Below are 19,243 nucleotides of genomic sequence, written 5' to 3'. Positions count from 1 at the left end.
TCCCAGCTCATCTTAATTCCAATACTTCCTCTCTGTTGATTATTTCTTATTTATCCTTCATACAGTCTGTTCCATGGTTATTTTGCACATAGGTTTCTTTCTTTTCCTAGCATCAATCAACAAGTATTTATTACATGTTTACTATGTGCCAGGCACTATGTTAGGTGCTGGGGTTACAAATACATTTACTTCTGTTAAGAGCATTTAAAAGTGTAGGAAAAAAGTGACCTTTCCTTAATATGATAAAAGTATCAATGTAAAACCAAGAGGTAGCATTGTAAGAAATAGAGAAATGCTAGACACCTCCCTGATAAGATCAGTGATAAAGCAAGGATGTCCATAATCACCACTATTATTTAATATAGTTCTATAAAGTCTAGCTATAGACAGGGCAATATGAGGACCAACTCTTTTTCCTTTTAGAGAGAAAAAAGCCTAGATCCTGACCATAAACAGTTCTCTCTTGCATTTGATCCACTTTCAGAGGCCATGATCAGGTGGCTGAGTTTATGGTTGGTCTTTTGGACTACCCGGCCTCTATTGCTCATAGTAACTCACAGGCTTATAGAGCTTTTTATAGGAGGATGGGTGGCCTACCCAGAGTAGGGCTTCTCACAGAGCTCAGGAATGGTATAAAAAAAATCTGGACTTTTAACAAGCAGTCAAAAAAGATAAAGAGACTTTCTCCCAAAATCAGCTAAACTCTTAACCAACAAGCAAGAGCTCTGAACGTCTTCTAGACTCCAGTCTTTCTTACAGAGCTGACTCTCTAAGATCATGTTTGAGTTCACTATCTGCAGAATCAGATCAGCTTGCTTTTTAAAGACCCAAGAGGCATGATTGATCCTCAGTCATTTAATCACTGGAATATTGTCTTTATCCAGCAGCCAATGCCTTATAATGTTATGGCATTCTTTAGGAAATTCCTTTATACTGCAATTGGTTTATTTAGAAAAACTCCTCAATTTGGCACAATCATGGGGTGAGAGGAGGTCCAGGCACCCTCCAGTGGCTGGACCTCAATGTGCTTCAGTGTAGCTCCAAGGAAATGCCACCTGGCCTCAGGACACGCCAGACATCACCACTAGGACCCCAGTTCAGCACCAAGTAAGCTGCCAGACCCCTACAGCCTCCAGCAGCACCAGCCATCCCCCACCCCACCCCCTCAACACAGCATCAGACAAAGGGGTACCTTGTGAGCCTTAGGGCAACATCAGTGCAGTACCAGGTAAATAGCCAGGGCCTACAGTCACTGGCACAAGAAGCCTGAGACAGAGCCCATTCCAGCCTGGGAGCAGAAATCAAATTTAAAAGAAAGGGAAAAGGCCCCAAAAAAATGAGCAAAAAAAAAAAAAGAATCTGACCATAGTAAATTATTATGGTGACAGGGAAGACCAAGACACAAACTCAGAAGAGGACAACAATGTTAAAATGCCCACGGGTAAAACCCCAAAGTAAAATGGGAAGTGGTCTCAAGCCCAGAAAGAAATCATGAAAGAGCTCAAAAAAGAGCTTAAAAATCACATAAGAGAGGTAGAAGAAAAATTGAGAAAAGAAATGAGAATGGTGCAAGAGAATTATGAAAAAAAAAGACTCAGCTTGGAAAACTGCTTAAAAAGTAGAATTGGCCAAATGGAAAAGAAAATACAAAAGTTAGTTGAGGAAAACACCTTGAAAGTTAGAATTGGTCAAATGGAAGCTAATGACTCTATGAGACATCACAAATCAATCAAACAAATTCAAAAGAATGAAAAAATAGAAGAAAATGTAAAATACTCCATGGGGAAAACAACTGACCTGGAAAATAGATTCAGGAGAGATAATTTCAGAATCATTGGACTACTTGAAAGCCATAATCAAAAGGAGGACCTGGAACAGCATCTTTTAAAAAAATTATCAAAGAAAACTGCCCTATTGTCCTGGGACCAGAGGGCAAAATTAGCATTGAAAGAATCCACCAATCACCTCAGGAAAGAGATCCCAAAATAAAACCCCCCCAGGAACATTATAGCCAAAATTCAGAATTATCAAGTCAAGGAAAAAATCACTACAAGGAGCCAGAAAGAAACAATTCAAATATCAGGGAGTTACAATCAGGATCACACAGGACTTGGCAGCTCAACATTAAAGTATTGGGGGTCATGGAACATGACATTCTGAAGGGTAAAGGAACTAGGACTACAACCAAAAATCACTTACCTAGCTCAATTAAGCATAATACATCAACAGGAAAAAATGGTCATTTAACAAAATAGAAGGATTTCAAGCCTTCATAAGAAGAAGACCAGAACTAAACCAAAAATTGACCTCCAATATCAAGACCCAAGAGAAGCATAAATAGGTAAAAAGGAAAAAGAAAATTTAAAGGATTAAATAGAGCTAAACTATTTATATCCCTACACTGGAAGGTGATACTTATAACTCTTAAAAATTGTGTCACTAATAATACAGATGGAAAGAATATACATAGACAGAGGATATGGTTGTAAGGTGGATTTGAAGGAATGACATAAAAAAATTAAGGAATGAGAAAGAGGAGTACAATGCATGCAGAAGGAAGGGAGAGGTAGAATGGGGTAAATTATCTCACATGAAGAAGTGAGAAAGACCTGTTACAGTGGAGGGGAAGATGGGGGTGGGGGGAATGATGGTCATTGCTTGAACCTTACTCTCATCAGTATTGGCTCAAAGAGGGAATAATATACAGGATCAGTTGAATATAGAAATCTATCTTACCCAACAGGGAAGTAGGAGGGGAGATTAAATAAAAGGGTGGGGGTGGAATGACATAATTGAGGGGAGATCAGGGGAGGTGATAGACAGAAGCAAAACACTGGTGAGTGGTGCAGTGGATAGAGCATTGGCCCTGGATTCAGGAGGACCTGAGTTCAAATCCGGCCTCAGACATATAACACTTACTAGTTGTGTGACCCTGGGCAAGTCATTTAACCCCATTGCCTAGCCAAAAAAAAAAAAACAACAACAACAACAACATCAACAACACTGGTGAGGTGGGAAAGGGTGAAAGAAGAGAAAGGACAAACAGGAGGAAGAATACGATGGCGGGAAATACACAGGTAGTAATCTTAACTGTGAATGTGAATGGGATGAACTCTCCCATAAAACAGAGGTGATGGAGTGGATCAAAAAACAGAATCCTACAATATGCTGCTTATAAGAACCACACTTGAAGCAGAGAGACACACACAGAGTTAAAGTAAGGAGCTGGAACAGAATCTATTAAGCTTCAGATGAAGTAAAACAGCAGGGGTAGCTATCCTGATCTTAGATAAGGTAAAAGCAAAAATAGACTTAATTAACAGAGATAAGGAAGGAAACTACATCTCACTAAAAGGTACCATAGACAATGAAGCAGTCAAATTAGAAGAGCAAGGAATAGTCTGACTATCAGATCAGTGGGGAGAGGAAGAACTCATGACCAAACAAGAGACAGAGAGCATTATGAAATGTAGAATACATAATTTTGATCATATTAAATTGAAAATCTTTTGTACAAACAAAACCAATGCAACCAAGATTAGAAGTAACACAGAAAGCTGGGAAACAATCTTTACAGCAAGTATCTCTGATAAGGCCTCATTTCCCAAATATATAGAGAATTGAGTCAAATTTATGAGAATACAAGCCATTCCCCAATTGATAAATGGTCAAACGGTATGGTAGTTTTCAGATGAAGAAATCATAGACATATGAAGACATGCTCTAAATCACTTTATATTAGAAAAATGTAAATTAAAACAACTCTGAAATACCACCTCACAGCAATCAAATTGGTTAATATGACAAAAAAAAAAGAAAAATGATAAATGTTGGAGAGGATGTGGGAAAATTAGGACACCAATACATTATTGGTGGAGTTGAAAACTGATCCAACCATTCTGGAAAGCAATTTGAAACTATATTCAAAGGACAACCAAACTGTGCATACCCTTTGATCCAGCAATACCACCACCAGGTCTGTATCCCAAAGAGATTATAAAAAAGGGAAGAGACTTACATGTGCAAAAATATTTATAGCAGCTCTTTTTGTGGTGGCAAAGAATTGGAAATTGAGGGGATGCTCATCAATTGGGTAATGACTGAACAAGTTATGGTATATGAATGTAATGGGATATTATTCTGCAATAAGAAATGATGAACAGGCAGATTTCAGAAAAAATCTGGAAAGACTTGTACAAACTGATGCAAAGGGAAATGAACAGAACCAGTAAAATGTTGTACACAGTATCAGCAACATCGGGTGATGATCAACTATGAATAACAGTTCCTCTCAGCAACACAATGATCTAAGACAAGTACAAAGGATGCATGAAGGAAAATGCTATCTATATCCAGATAAAGAACTGATGGACTCAGAATGCAGATTGAAACATATTTTTTCCACTCACTTTATTCTTTCTCATTTTTTCCTTTTGATCTGTTTCTTCTTCCATAATTGCATGAATATGGAAATGTTTTACATGATAACATGTATAAACTATATCAAACTGCCTACCATTTTCATAAGAGGGCAGGGGAGGGAGGAAGAGAGAAAAAAATTGGAACTCAAAATCTTGTAAAAATGAATGTTAAAAATTTTCTTGATATGTAATCGTGGGGAAAAAAATAAAATACTATTTAGAACAGACCTACACAACTTGGCAGTAGGTAGGATCCAAAATTAAAATAGGCTAAACTCCTTCGGGTCACAGATAGGTTTTAGCAGCTCACTTTCCAAATAAAGGTATAATTAATGATTAAACTATTTTGCAAATAAACCATATTTTTTAAAAAAAAGTAAATTTCGATTAATTACATTTATTACTTAAGATTTTCATTTATCATGAAATCACATTAATGTTTTTAAAAATTGCTAAGTGGTACAAGTTTTAATACATTTTTCAGGTTTTCTTACTGTTTATATTTAGTTAATGGGCCATATCACACTTCTTGTCAGCAATCAGTTTATCATACTCCAGAATCATGTTTGAAACCAATTTCTTTAGAAATACGAAAACTAACCTTAGTAACCTCCTCATTTTCTGAGTTTACTTTCTTGAAAAACCATTGTTCCCCACTGTGATTTTTCAACAATTTGGAAGCTTTAATTTGTTTTTCATTGGTGTCCAATTTGCTTAAGTCAGGATGTTTTGATTCAAAATGGCGACAAAGATTGTATTCCGTCCAATGGCTATTACTCCTTGGTAAACAAGGCACAATATTTTGTCTCTCGTGTAAGTAAACAAATATCTATTTGTCCACTCCAGATTAAACACTCTATGTTCTGATTTGATCTTCCATTTCTTTTTATCACCCATTTTACAAATTTACAAAAATGTTAATGTTGGAACCAAAAAAATCTCCACAGAAACTGCCAACATAGAAATAAATACCGAACTGAGTGTCTGACCTTGGAGAGAGCGCCAGACATTCATGTAACTTGGAGGGCGGCTGCGCGGCAACGGAGGGGAAGAAGCCCTCACTCCTTGCATAGCAGGCGTCAGCTGCGTTTGTGCCTGGCAGCACTCACTTTGTCCCTGTTCAATGCCAGTAACTACCAAAAACACAGTGAAAAGGCATGACTCTCACTCCTCCCAGACTAGAGACAGACTAACGATGGTTGGTTGCCGTGGGTCACGTGACAAAAGGGAGAGAGTGTATTGGCAACCCACCTGCCACATTACATAAGGGGCACTATAGTGACCAGTGGAAGGTAAGGGCATCAACATAGCACTTGTTACATCTTCACTTTCTTTTACATCCTATACACTTTTCATGGGTCACCGGAAATCCTTCTGCTTCATGTTGTGCAGGCTTGTCCTCGACACAGACTTTTAGATCACAGACCATTTCATGATCAGGATTGTCTATTTGGACTCCTTGATTCAAGAGTCTCCTCTCTCCAATCCCTCTTCCACATAGTTAACAAAATTCCTAAAGCACGGGTTAGGCCAGGCCAGTCCCTTTGTCAATAAGTTTTCATAGCTCCCTATTACCTTTAAGACAAAGTACAAACTTCTTAGCTTGGTATTCAAAGCCCTTCTCAGTCTGGCTCAGTCTTTTCCATATTATTTCATACTACTCTTCTTCATTCACTCTAGATTCTAGCCAAATTAGATTAATTGTGGTTCCCTAAGCTTAGCATTCCATCTCCCTCCTCCTCAACTTGTCTGGCTCATATCCATGGAATTCACTGCTTCCTCACCTTCTCTTCATAGAATCCTTAGCTTCCTTCAAGGTTCATTTTAGATGGCATTTCCTACAGAAAGCCTTGTTTGAGTTGTCTCTCTCCAATTTATATGGTATTTGCTTCTATATGGTATTTGTGTAAATGTGGTCACCCTCCTAATAGAATCTAATCTCCTTTAAGGCAGGAACTGTATTTTCATTTTACCTTTGAAGCTCCAATGCCTAGCACAGACCCTTAAAGGTAGCAAGCATTTAATAAGTGCTTGTTGAATTGAACCGAGTTGTAGTTGGTCTGTCTTTATTCATTCTAACTGTGACTGGTTCATTATTGTTTACCTAACTATTTCTGATATAGAGAGGTCACACCATTTCTAAGGCTTTACCTTATAAATTGCTGATCTGCATCAGTGGAAGGGGATTCCATGCTGGGAGCTCTCCACATTCATGAAATCACAAATTCAAACATCAGTCCCCCAAATATGGGTAGGAGATGGGTCAGGAAACAAACAAAACAAAAGAAAAAAAAACACAGAAATGTCTACCACTTGAAGTTAATGGTGGGAGTAGCATTCAGAATTAGCTCCTCGAAAGAAATTTGGGAGCATAGGATTATAGATTATGAGTTGAAAAGAATTTTAGAGGTTATTTAATCCAACTTCTTCATGTACAAATTGGGAAACTAGGACTCAAAGAAGTTAAATAACTTGTCCAAGTGGTCATACTGGTAGTAAATGGCATAACTAAGATTAAACCCAGGTCCTCTAAGTTCAAATCCAATAGAGCTGGACCCAACCTAGGTTGCTCTCTGGAACTGACATGATGACCTTCTGAGTAAAGTTATGAAGGAACAAGCCTTAAAGGTTTATTTTCCCTGGAAAACCTAAGCTTTAGCCCAACTTTCATTCTGGATGAAGCATAATATTCATTGAATGCAGGCTGTTCTTCTTGAAGCAACGGGCTGGCATGACCCTGGAGAATGAGTTCTGCTTTTGGAGTCAAAAGTCCTGCCTTGAAATCTTGGATCTGTTATTTGCTATCTGTGTGACCTTGGAATAATAATTTAATGGCTCTGGGCCCCTATCTCCTCAGTAAAATGAGGGAAGTTGATAAGATTGTTGCTAAGTTCCCTTTTAGCTCTAAACCCAGGATCTTATAATCTACATAGCAAGGGGATAAAAGGTGCCTCACCTATATTTGAAAACTTCATTGTTCCCTTCCTCCTAGTTTTTAAGATAGACTTTTAATTGTTAAATAAGTAAAATGCTAGTTTGATATTGAGAAGACAAATACCAACTTGAGAATGATCTTGCCAGAAAAAAAGACATGCTTTTTTTAAGTGAGTGAACAAAATGAAAAAGGGAAAATTTCTGTAGTGATTGAGATGAGTAGTGATCTCTAAAGATGATTTTCTATCTGTGAAATTGTAGTCAAGGAAGATTTATGTTCTGGCTCATCTACATTCTGACTGGGACAAGAACTGCTCACTTTCTGGTGGTACCAGGGATACCTAGAGACCTCAGTATCCTTTACTCTTTGTTCTGGACTGCTTTATGCTTTCTCTGACCTAGCAACCTGGACAAGGATAGGCTCCTTCTTCTGGAGTATGGTTGTGGTGGGGTAGATTATGATATTAACATAAATGGTTACATCTCATTGGGGAGTATGACCTCTGTCTAATAGTCTAGATCTGGTTCTTGGCTGAATTTCTAAAAGATAAGAATGTTATTCCACCCAAGTCTCTCCATATCCCTTTGTTTCTCTTTTTCCATGTGCATGTACCTCTTTATGAGAGGTAATGGTTAGAAATGTAATGGTTAGAAAGCTGACCTCAGAAGAGGATGTTTGTTGTTATTGTTCATTTCTTTCAGTTGTGTCTGCCTCTTCATGGCCCCATTTTGGGATTTTCTTGGCAAAGATACTGGAGTGGTTTGCCATTTCCTTCTGCATTTCATTTTACAGATGAATAACTGAGGCAAACAAGGTTAAGTGATTTACCCAGAGTCACACTAGTAAGCATCTGAGGTCAGATTTGAACTCACGAAGATGAGTCTTCCTGATTCCAAGCCCAGTGCTCTATCTACTATGCCACCTGGATTCAAGTTCCACTTCTGACACACACTGGCTGTATGACCCTAGGCTTAACCTCTCATACTCTAGACTGCTCTCTAAGCATTGAGGTATTTATTAAGCTTGTACTATGTGCCAGGCACTGAGCTGAATGCTATGGATACAAATACAAGCAAAAAAAAAATAGTTCCTCTCTTCAAGGAGCTTACATTCTAATGAAGGAAGACAACCTAAAAGGGAACCAAAAACAAACAAACCAGGAAGCAGGATCCCTTAAAGAAGAAGGTGGAATTAGGGTAAGGTATTTACATGGTGCCATGGTGTTGAAATCCAGAAAGCTAAAACCACACCTGGAAAGGAATGAATGTTGTCTGGTCTGAGTCCCTCCACAAAATGGAGGTGCTGGAAGGAATTCACCAATGGGAAATAGCTGACTAGCAAAGAAATGTGCCAGGATAAGATAGCAGCTGAAGAATAGTGGCAAAGTCCAGAATATCAGGAAAAGAGTTACAACATGGATGAAGGTTAAGTGTCCTGGGCTCCTCCACATAATGGAGGTCCCAGAAGGAACTCACCAAGAGGACAAAGGGGTCTCTAAGTCTCCAAGACTACAAGTTGTAGATGAGGTGCCAACCAGCTTCAACCTCACCAAAGAGTTCTCTATACCAATGAAATCATGTCTACCCTCTTACTGCTGCCCCTCCTCCCTATACCTCTATCTCTTTTCCTTTACTGACTTTTGCCTTTTTGCAGTCACACAAGCACTGTTCTATGTTTGAAATATACTGCCTCCTTATCTACAACTTTTAGAATCCTTATTTCAAGGTTTAGTCCAGGTAAGCTTTTCCTGATCATTCTAGTTAGTGATCTTTCCTCAAAATTACATTATATTTATTTATCTTTGTACATAGGATTATAGATTTAGAGCTGAAAGGAACCTTAGAGATCATCTAGGTGATGATCCCTTCATTTTTACAGATAAGAGTAAGCGACTTGGCCAAGGTAATATAGGAATTAAGTGGGAGATCTGGGACTTAAACCCAGGTCTTTAAATTCCAGATCCGTTATTCATCCCACCACACTATGCTGTCTCATGTTTTATCCCTTAGTACAGTGGTTCTCAAACTTTTTGGTCTTTGGTCCTTCATATTCTTAAAAATTATTGAGGTCCCCAAAGAGCTTTTGTTTATATGAGTTATGTCTAACCATATTTGCCATATTAGGAGTTAAAATGGATGAATTTTTAAAATATTAATTCATTAAAAATAACAATAATAAATCCACTATATGAACACAAAAAACATATTTTTTATGAAAAAGAGACTATATTTTCTAAAAGAAAAATTAGAAGAATAGCATTGTTATATATATTTTTATAATTGTCTTTTAATATCTGGCTTAATAGAGACAGCTGGGTTCTCATATCTGCTTCTGTATTCAATCTGTTGCAATATGTTATTTTGGTTGAAGTATATGAGGAAAATATGGCTTCACAAATAATGTAGTTGAAACTGGGAGGAATATTTAAAAGGCAAATTATATCTTATTATTATTATTATTATAGCTTTGACTTCAGGGACTCCCTGAAAGGCTCTCATGGATCCTCAGGGAGGGGGGAGAATTGCCGCCTTAGTAGAAATGTAATTTCCTCTAAGGTCAGGAACTGTTTCATTTTTTTTTTGCTATACCTCTTATACCTAGCAGAGTACCTTGCATGTAGTATGTGCTTTACAAAAGTTTACACACACACACACACACACACACACATACACACACATATACACACACATATACACACACACCCTGAAGGTCATCAACCCAACTCCTACTCTTACTGTCAGGTTGGGTGCCTAGGGCAGGGCTTCTTTCCTCAGGGACATAGGGGATCCTTAGAGGTTGCGGGGTATCTTTCAATACTAGAGTTCACAAACTCCTATATGGTATATTTCCCCTTGATTATTAATAGCTCTCCAATGTCACTCAATCATTACTTACTATCACAAGATCAACCAGTTATATCTTTGATACAAATGATTAACAATTAGCATCATTTGCTTTTACAAATGGATGTTTATTGAGAAGATATTGCAAGAACCCAAATTAAAAAACCTCTGGAACTGAGAGCCCACTCTTATCAACCACCTCAGAACCCAGAAGGAGTGGGTTCAAACTTAAAGAAGTTGCTAAGAACATTTCTCCAATTGTGTTCACGTTTTAACAAAGTAGATTCAATATAGTTGATGGATAAATTGCCCCTTTGATTGTTGGACATGGTGTTTCACCAGCTGAGTCAGTTCATTCCTGGGATGGGGCAAATAGATAATTCCTGAGAACTGCCTTCTCACTGGACTAGGCTGGCAGCAAAGTAAGCTGTGGACTCCAGTTCCTGGAACTCTGATGGCTCTTCTAAGCTTTTGAAGCTCACAAGGTCATAACCTATTCCATTTCATCTCTAATATCCATTTCCCTAAGATTAGGAAAGAAACACAACAGAGGTAGAAGAACAGTTCTATGCATTCAGAATTATATGGTAGTTGGATAGGGAGATAAGGCAGCCAGCACTGCTTCCTCGTTCTCTATCTGGAGGCTTATAATGATTCCTCACTTGCAAGCTACCAGGGAAGAGAGAACTCATCTGTTCTTGCCTTTTGTAAAGTCAATTCTGACTTTACATCTATTTAAAGAGTTTACCATCATCATTCAGTAAGCTGGAACTTACATGGATAGAATTGTAGAATGAGTGCAAACTGCTTAGATAGTTGTCTAAAGCAGTGAAAGGTTAAGTGACTTGGCCAGGGTCATACAGCCAGTATATTCAGAATCCAGGTCAGCCTCCTCTTCAGTCCCCTTTCTAACCATAACAACAAACCACCTCTCATAAAGAGCTTCATACTTGCAGAAAAAGAGAAATAAAAAAGAGACTTGGATAGTTCTGTAGAATGTAATAGGAATCAACTACAGACTATTGTGCTTGTGCAAATTAGGGTCAGGGTCCCTCCATTATGCGTCATCCCCGAATATCTGGAAGCAGGTTTCTAAGCCTCTGCAATAAGCAGAGAACACTCCACCTGCTCCATGGACTGAGCCCTACTGGCCAGTCCCATTGAATAAATGTTTATCGAATTTCATTGAATTGACTATAATAAATGAAGTATATTTATATTATTGTATTTATTGAATTGCTTCCTGTGGTAAAGCTACATGCAGATAAGCAGATCTTTGTTTTTCTTTTTTTTTTTTTACTCTAAATTCGATTTTTAAAATTACCTGTCCCTTAATTTATCCCCTCCACCCCATGAGCCAATGACTTCTGATCGGAGAAAGTTTCGGGGTTGGGTAGGGTTGAATTTGAAAAGTTAAGGAACACAGTTCAGGTTTTGCCACAGGAATATATTTAGGAATGTATCTAGGAAATAGGTAATATCAAGAACACCTAGGAAAAGATCTGGACAAGTCTCCATCGTGGTATCGGGGAAATAAGCCTTTTTATTCCTTGCCCATACCCTTGGAAGGGCTCAATAGGTCTTGCTGAGCAAGATGAGGGATGTTGCTAGGGCTGATCTCAGAACAGCTCTTTCACGTGTGAGTGCTTTAACATTTAGATTGAACAAAATATCCTAAAGTCAAAATGTGCAAAACCCACAGAGATCCAAGCAGACAGCTAGAGTTCATAAGCAAATTTTTTCCTTGTGAAACAATGTGAATCAAAGATTAAAAAATAAACAATCCCCAATAGGGAAAATTGACATATCCAGAAGATTGCAGTACATAACTTTGTAGCACAATTACTGTCTCCAGTGCCTGCACTTTTCAGATTCAAACTCCTGTAGAAAATTAATTATGCATGTTGTATATTGAGTTTTCCCTGCTTGCAATTCAGGGCTGAGATTTTTCCATGCAAAGTGGAATAAAAAGTCAAGGACACATTGTGGTACATAAGTTAGGACACTGAGTACTATGTTGTTTGTGCCTGTCAATTTCCACTCCTTTCAGTCTGAATGATTGTTATTGACCATCTCCATTTGGTGTAAATAACTGCGTCAAAAAAAAGGAGAACAAATGTAAATATGCTGGGAGTTCAGAAGGAAAAAAAAAAACGCCACACACTTAAAAGATGGCACCTATGTTCTGTTGCCATGGGAACGGTGCTGCGAGAGAAGATTGTAGCCTATAATGCAAGACAGAAGCTGAGTGAATGTGTGAAGAATTGCTTTTCTGCAGAAAAATATTTAAAATTATTTTGAAACCATCCCACTTGGTTGATGTTTCTTGAAGCAAAATACAAATACAAACACATATCCTTGTCCTTCAAATAGTTCTTGATCTGTGTGTCCTCATGCATCATGGCAGTTGCATAGCTCCTGGATATTGCAAAACCATGCAGTGAGATGTGGTGAAACAGATACGTTGCCTAATGAGTAGAGAATGGTGCTTCTTTCTGCTTGTTTATAGACCTTTGCTTGACATTGGATGTGATTGCAGCTTATAGTTCCCTCCAAGGGAAAACTCGTATTTAGCTCAATTGTTCGAATAGAGTATTAACCTAGAAAATCTATGCTTGAACATTACACGCTTGACTGTATCTGTCACAAAAGAATATGCATTTTCAGAAAGAGTACTTTCTCCAAAAGTTCTTTCTGCCTTACATATAATCTAGGTACACATCTGTACCCTGTGGAAAGGTTTTCCTATCTGATTTGTCATTATCTAATTATGATGGAGCTGCAACTTATAAATGGAGTAGAAAGAACACTAATCTATCAGGCAAAAGACCTGGGTAATAGTCCTGGCTTTGCCCTGAACTAATTGTTCAACTTCAGGAAGGTCACTTAAATGGTCTGGATTCCATTTGTTTTTTGGGGGGGAAAGTAGGCATTTAAAGGCCTTCACAGTTTGTCTCCTTCCTCTATTTCTAGCCTGATTTCATGTGTCTCCCCTAAACTGCTTTATATATCAGACAAACTAGCCTGCTTGAAATTGGTCACAGAGGACTTTCCATCTTCTATCTTCCAGCACAAACTATCCTCCATGCTTAGAAAACTCTCCTTCCTCACCTCCACTATTTGTCATCCCTAGTTCCCTTTTAGGCTTATCTTAAGTATCATCTCTTATATGAGGCCCTTCCTGGGAGTGCTCTCCTCCACTTCCCAGAATTATTCTACATATTTTGTGAATACTTAGCTGTTTACATGTTTCTTTTATCAATCAACAAGTCAATTACAATCAATGAAGATTTATTAAGTGCCTACTATATACCAGGCACTGTCCTAAGCTCAGGAGATACAAAAAAACGCAAAACACAGTCCCTGCCTTCAAGGAGCTTACTATCTAATACATATAATGGAGGAGACAACATGCAAACAAATATATACAAAGCTAGCTACATGCAAGATAAATAATAAGAAATAATTAAAAGAGGAAAGACACTAGAATTAAGAGGGGTAGGAGAAGGCTTCCTATAGAAGTTGGGATTTTAGTTAGGACTTAAGGAAGCCAAGGAGGTCAGTAGTCAGAGTGCAGGGGGCAGAGAGTCCCAAGAGTTTATTAAGTACCTACTATATGTAAAGCACTATGGCTGAAAGAACAAAGAATGAAATAATTTCTATTCTCACAGAGCTTTCACTCTTACATTTCATCCCAGGAGAATGTAAGCTCCTTAGAAGGAAGCACTTTTAATTTTCTTTTTGTATCCCAAATCTCCTGCACATAGTAGGTACTTAATAAATATTTGTGAATTTAATTTCCTCTTTTATAAAATAAGGATCATAGTGTGTGCCCCAGGGTTATGAGGCTTAAATGAATTTGAACAAGTACAAATGCTTTAGAGGAAAAAAAATTGTAAGATTGTTTAATGGTATTGTTATCATTTCTCTGTCACCTCTGCCTCTCAACAACACTGTATAGTCATGTCAATGGGCTGCAGGTCTAGCAAATTCAATTTTATGTAAAATGACATCATTTGAATCTCTCTTACTCTTTTTGCTGAGAAGTTACCACTGCAAAGTATAACTGCATTGCAGTTTCCTATGTCATTTAATAATGTAGTGACCACTTTTTCCCTAGTTTCAGCTACAACTGACAGCATAAAATAATGAATGCTCTTGGTGGTTTATTTAGGTTCCTGCTCCCTCTTTGCTACTATACTACAGTCATTTCCTGATATCCCTTCTCCTCCCAACATACACTAAAGTGAGTCTTTGAACCCTCCCTTGTAAAAAATAAAAAAAAATAAAAATAGACAGACAGATAGATAAAAATAAAACAAAAATAAATGACTCAGCAACTGTATCCGGCAGTGTATGCAACATTTCATACCTATAGTTCCCACTGCTTAGTCCTCTGCTGAGAGAAGGAAGACATGTTTCATCATCTATTCTAGGACCTTCATTTTATAGAGTAGTAAATGCACTATAAACAGGGTAGGCAGTACTATATTCTCATAGTTGGAATATGGAACTAGGTAGAACTAAGTCTCAGTCTCTAAACTGTCGACATATTATTTATATGTCCTTTATAACAAATAGCATAATAAATGAAAATAAATTCACACATTGGTCACATCTGAAAATGCATGTCTCAATATGCACTGTTAGTCTATCATCTCTTGGTCAGGAGGTAGAAAGACTGCTTCACCATCTGTCTTCTGGAGTTGTGGTTGTACTACATTGCATTGGCCAGAATTCTCAAGTCTTTCAAAATTGCTTTTCTTTCCAATATTGTAGTCATTGTATGCATTGTTCTTCTAGAACTGGTCATTTCACTCTGCATTAGTTCATATAAGTCTTTCCAGTTTCCTCTGAACCCTTCCCTTTCATCATTTTTTGTGGTATAATAATATTTTATGACATTTATAGATCATAATTTGTTATCATTCTCTAATTGATGAATCCCTCTCCTTAATTTGCAGGGTTTTGCTAGAACAAAAAGCACCTCTATGAATATTCTTATACATGTAGGTCTTTTTCTACTTTCTTTGATTTCATTGGGGCATAGGCCAAGTAATCATACTTCTGGGTCAAATAGTTGCAACATTTAGTGACTGTAGGTATAGTTCCAAATTGTTTCTCAGAATGGCTAAACTAGTTCATAGTTCCACCTATGAATTAGTGTGCCTGTCCTCCCAAGTTCCCTCCAACAATTACTAAAATAGTCATCTTTTTGTTATCTTTGTTAATGTGATGTGTGTGAAGTATGTGAAGGAACCTCAGTGTTATTCTAATTTGTATTTCTCTTATTACTAGTGATTTGGAATATCTTTCATATGGTTGCTGTTAGCTTGTCTTTTTTCTTTTGAGAATTACCTGTTTATATCCTTTGATCATTTATCTATTGGAGAATGACTCTTGTTCCTAATATACAAGGTATTACAAAAGTATTAGTTCAGTTTTAGGCTATTGAAGTTTCTTTTTTTTTCTTTGTTTTGTTTTTGTGAGGCAATTGGGGTTAAGTGACTTGCCCAGGGTCACACAGCTAGTGTCAAGTGTCTGAGGCCAGACTCAAACTCAGGTCCTCCTGACTCCAGGGCCAGTACTCTATCCACTACGCCACCTAGCTGCCCTTAGGCTATTAACATTTAAATACAGGACACCTTGTATCTGAATCCATTTTCTATATATCTTGCATAGCAAGCTTTTATTAGAAAATCTTGTTACAAACATTTTTGTCAATTAACCATTTCCTTCTAATTTTAACTGCACCGATTCTGCTTGTGCAAAAGCTTCTCAATTTTATAGAATCAAAATTGGCCATTTCATTTCTTATGACCCTCTCTGTGCCTTGCTTAGTCAAGAACTCTTCCCCTATCCATTATTGCGAAAAGCATCTCCTACTCTGCTACCCTAATTTATTTATGATGTGATTTATTAGGTCTAGGTCAAGTTTCCACTCTAAAGCTTGTAATATAAGATGTTTGTTTAAACCTAATTTCTGCCAGCCTACTGTCCAGTTTTTCTTCAGTTTTTGTTGAATGAGTCCTTATGGCAGTAGTTGGGGTCCTTAAGTTTATCAAACAATATGTCACTGTATTTATTTACTTATGTGTCTTATATGTCTAATTTGTTCCAATCATCAGTTTTTCTATTTTTTTAACCAGTGCCAAATAATTTTGATGATTACTGCTTTGTAGTATACTGCTTTGAGATCTGCTATTGCTAGGCTTCCTAAACCCACTTCTTTATTTCATTTCCTTTGAGATCCTTGACCTTTTGTTCCTCCAGATGAGATTTGTTATTAGTTTTTCTAGTTCTACAAGTAATCTTTTGGTAGTTTGATTGGTATGGCATTAAATAGGTAAATTATTTATGTAGTATTGTCATTTTCATTATATTGGCATGGCCCAGCCATGAACATGTCTCTCAGTTACTTAATTTTGTCTTTATTTCTACAAAGAATGTTTTGTATTTGCATCTGTTATTCCTATATGTCTTGGTATGTGGGTTCCCAAATATTATACACATGATGTAGTTTTTTTCCAATGGAATTTCTCTTCCTATTTTTTCTTGATGAGTTCTGTTTGTAACAAACACAAAGCCTGATGAGTTGTGTGGGTTTGTTTTCTATCCTGCTACTTTGCTAAATTTATAATTTCAATTCATTTTAGTTTAACCTCTAGGGTTCTCTAAGTGGACCATCATATCATCTGCAAAAAGTCACAATAGTGTTTTTTCTTTGCCTCTACTTATCTCCTTGATTTTTTTTTTGAGTCATTATCGTAGCCAATTGTGTGGCGGTAGCACTTACCACATAACCATTAGATTCAGGGGGAAGATATCTTCGAGAGACTGATGACTTCTCTAGTGCCAGTTGGACCCTCCACCTACAAAAAGGAGGTAGGAATTAACTTACCTTACTTGCCCACCAAAGTGCTCTGTCCTCCAAATTTACTAACTTACTTTTGCTTTAGTCAAAGCCCTCATCTTCTCAGGGTCCTTGATCTCAGGTGGATGCTAGGAGGAAAGAAATGTATTAAAGTTATTCACATTAAATCACAAATGGCTGAACTCTGTAACTCTTCTAGAAGTATATTTTGTGGGGGGAAGGATGTTGGGGGCATTTTTCCAGTTTTTTTAATTTTTAAAATAAATTTATTTTTCTTTCTTTTGTTTTTGTATCACCTATAGTTTCCAAAATATGCCCATCCCCAATAGCTATTCTTTATAACAAAGAATAAAAAAGAGGAAAGTAGGGGTAATAGTTCAGCAAAATTAACAGGTACGTTGAATAAGACGTACAATCTACAATGTCCTCCATCTACCTCTGCAAAAACACCTTATATCTCTTCTCATATCTTCCTGCTAGGATATAAGCTCTTGGAGGGCAGGAGCGATTTTCTTTTTGCCTTTGTATCCCTACTGCCTAGAACATTAGTGTCTGCACTGAATAAATGCTTGTTGAATTAAATTGAATTGAATTAACTAGCCTAGCTAAGCTCAGAGAAGCCCTTTACCTGACTGGCTACAGGATTACCAATTTTTCAGTCACTCTCAATGACTCTCAGTCATTCAAAGTCACTATCCACTAAATTTTAGAAGAATTGCAGTCTGTACAGAAGAAGCACCCACAACAACAGTATGTGAAGTATTGAAGGAAGTGCCTAGCACAGTGACATAAATACAATAGGTACTTAATGATAGTAATAATATCACATATGAATAAATGAAATGAATGAAAAAGCATTTGTTAACTGACTACTATGTGCCAGATCCTGTGCCAAGCATTGAGAATACAAAAATAAAAAGTAAGAGAGAATAGAAGAATGTATAGATAAAAGAAAGTGGAGACCAGGAAGGGAAGTTTGATTTGCAGAATCACAGGACTGAAGAGTTGTTGTATAGGAAAAGTCATCAAGTGTGGAAATGAACTTGGGATCTTGAAAGCTATATATGCCAGCAGGGAGTAAGCTTTGGCAGGTTCTACAAAGCTGAAACATCTCCAGAGACGATCCTAGTGATGTTTTGTGTGTCTGCTATCTGTGACCCACCCTAGCTAAATTGGGAAAGGCTTATCATCATGTTGGCCACCAAGTGATGAGTCGTTCGACCACAGCAGCTCAAAACAATCATCTACTAAGATAGCATTTTCCCTCTGTGTCAATGGAGGAAGAATCCACTCAGACAAAATCACCTATTATTAAATTTTGAAGAATTGCTCCCTTCAATATGTGTTGATTTGAGTTGCATCTTAACCCTTATGTCCCAGATCTAGAAGGTAAAAGATAAAACAATGAATGTGGGTTTTTTTGAGACAGTCAGGGTTAAGTGACATGCCCAGGGTCAAACAGCTAGTAAGAGTCTGAGGCCAGATCTGAGCTCAGGTCCTCCTGACTCCAGGACCAGTGCTCTATCCACTGGGCCACCTACCTAGCTGCCCCCCTATTCCTATCTTCTTAATTAAACAATGCCTACGTAGGGATTTAGAATGCCAAACTAATGGGCACTCTAAGCTGATACTTTATTACAATGCAACATAAAGACTGGGAGTTTGAAATGACTATGGTGATAGCAGTAACAACTACAATGAACATTGTAGACTCTATTTTGCCACTATGTGTCATAGGTGCCGTGTTCACATCTTACAATCTCATGAGCATTGTTCCTTCTGCAATCACCATAATGGAAAGTTTCTCTAAGTCAGTAGTTCCTAATCAGTTCTTAACCACGAATAGCCTTCATGTGGTCCATGAACTTGAATGGAAAAAAAATTATCTTTTATTTTCAGTAACATCCAAATGAAATTTAACATTTCTTTCAGTTATGAATGTGTGTGAATCTTCATTCAGTTATGAATTTGGGCAACAAAACATTATTTTGAAAGGTGTCTTTAGAATACCAGAGAGGTCCATGGCACAAAAAAGGTCACAAATCCCTACTTTAAGAGAAGTCAGACATTCTCTATTCCTCTATGCTATAATCAAACACTCTATCATCTGTTGCTCACATTTTAAATTATAGCATAGACATAGCACAGTTATTAGATTTGTCCAGACACG

The sequence above is a fragment of the Vombatus ursinus genome, unplaced genomic scaffold, assembly GCF_900497805.2.
Source record: "Vombatus ursinus unplaced genomic scaffold, bare-nosed wombat genome assembly UNPS02014812.1, whole genome shotgun sequence".
Taxonomy (NCBI): Eukaryota; Metazoa; Chordata; class Mammalia; order Diprotodontia; family Vombatidae; genus Vombatus; species Vombatus ursinus.
Note: the sequence above shows the minus strand (reverse complement) of the source record.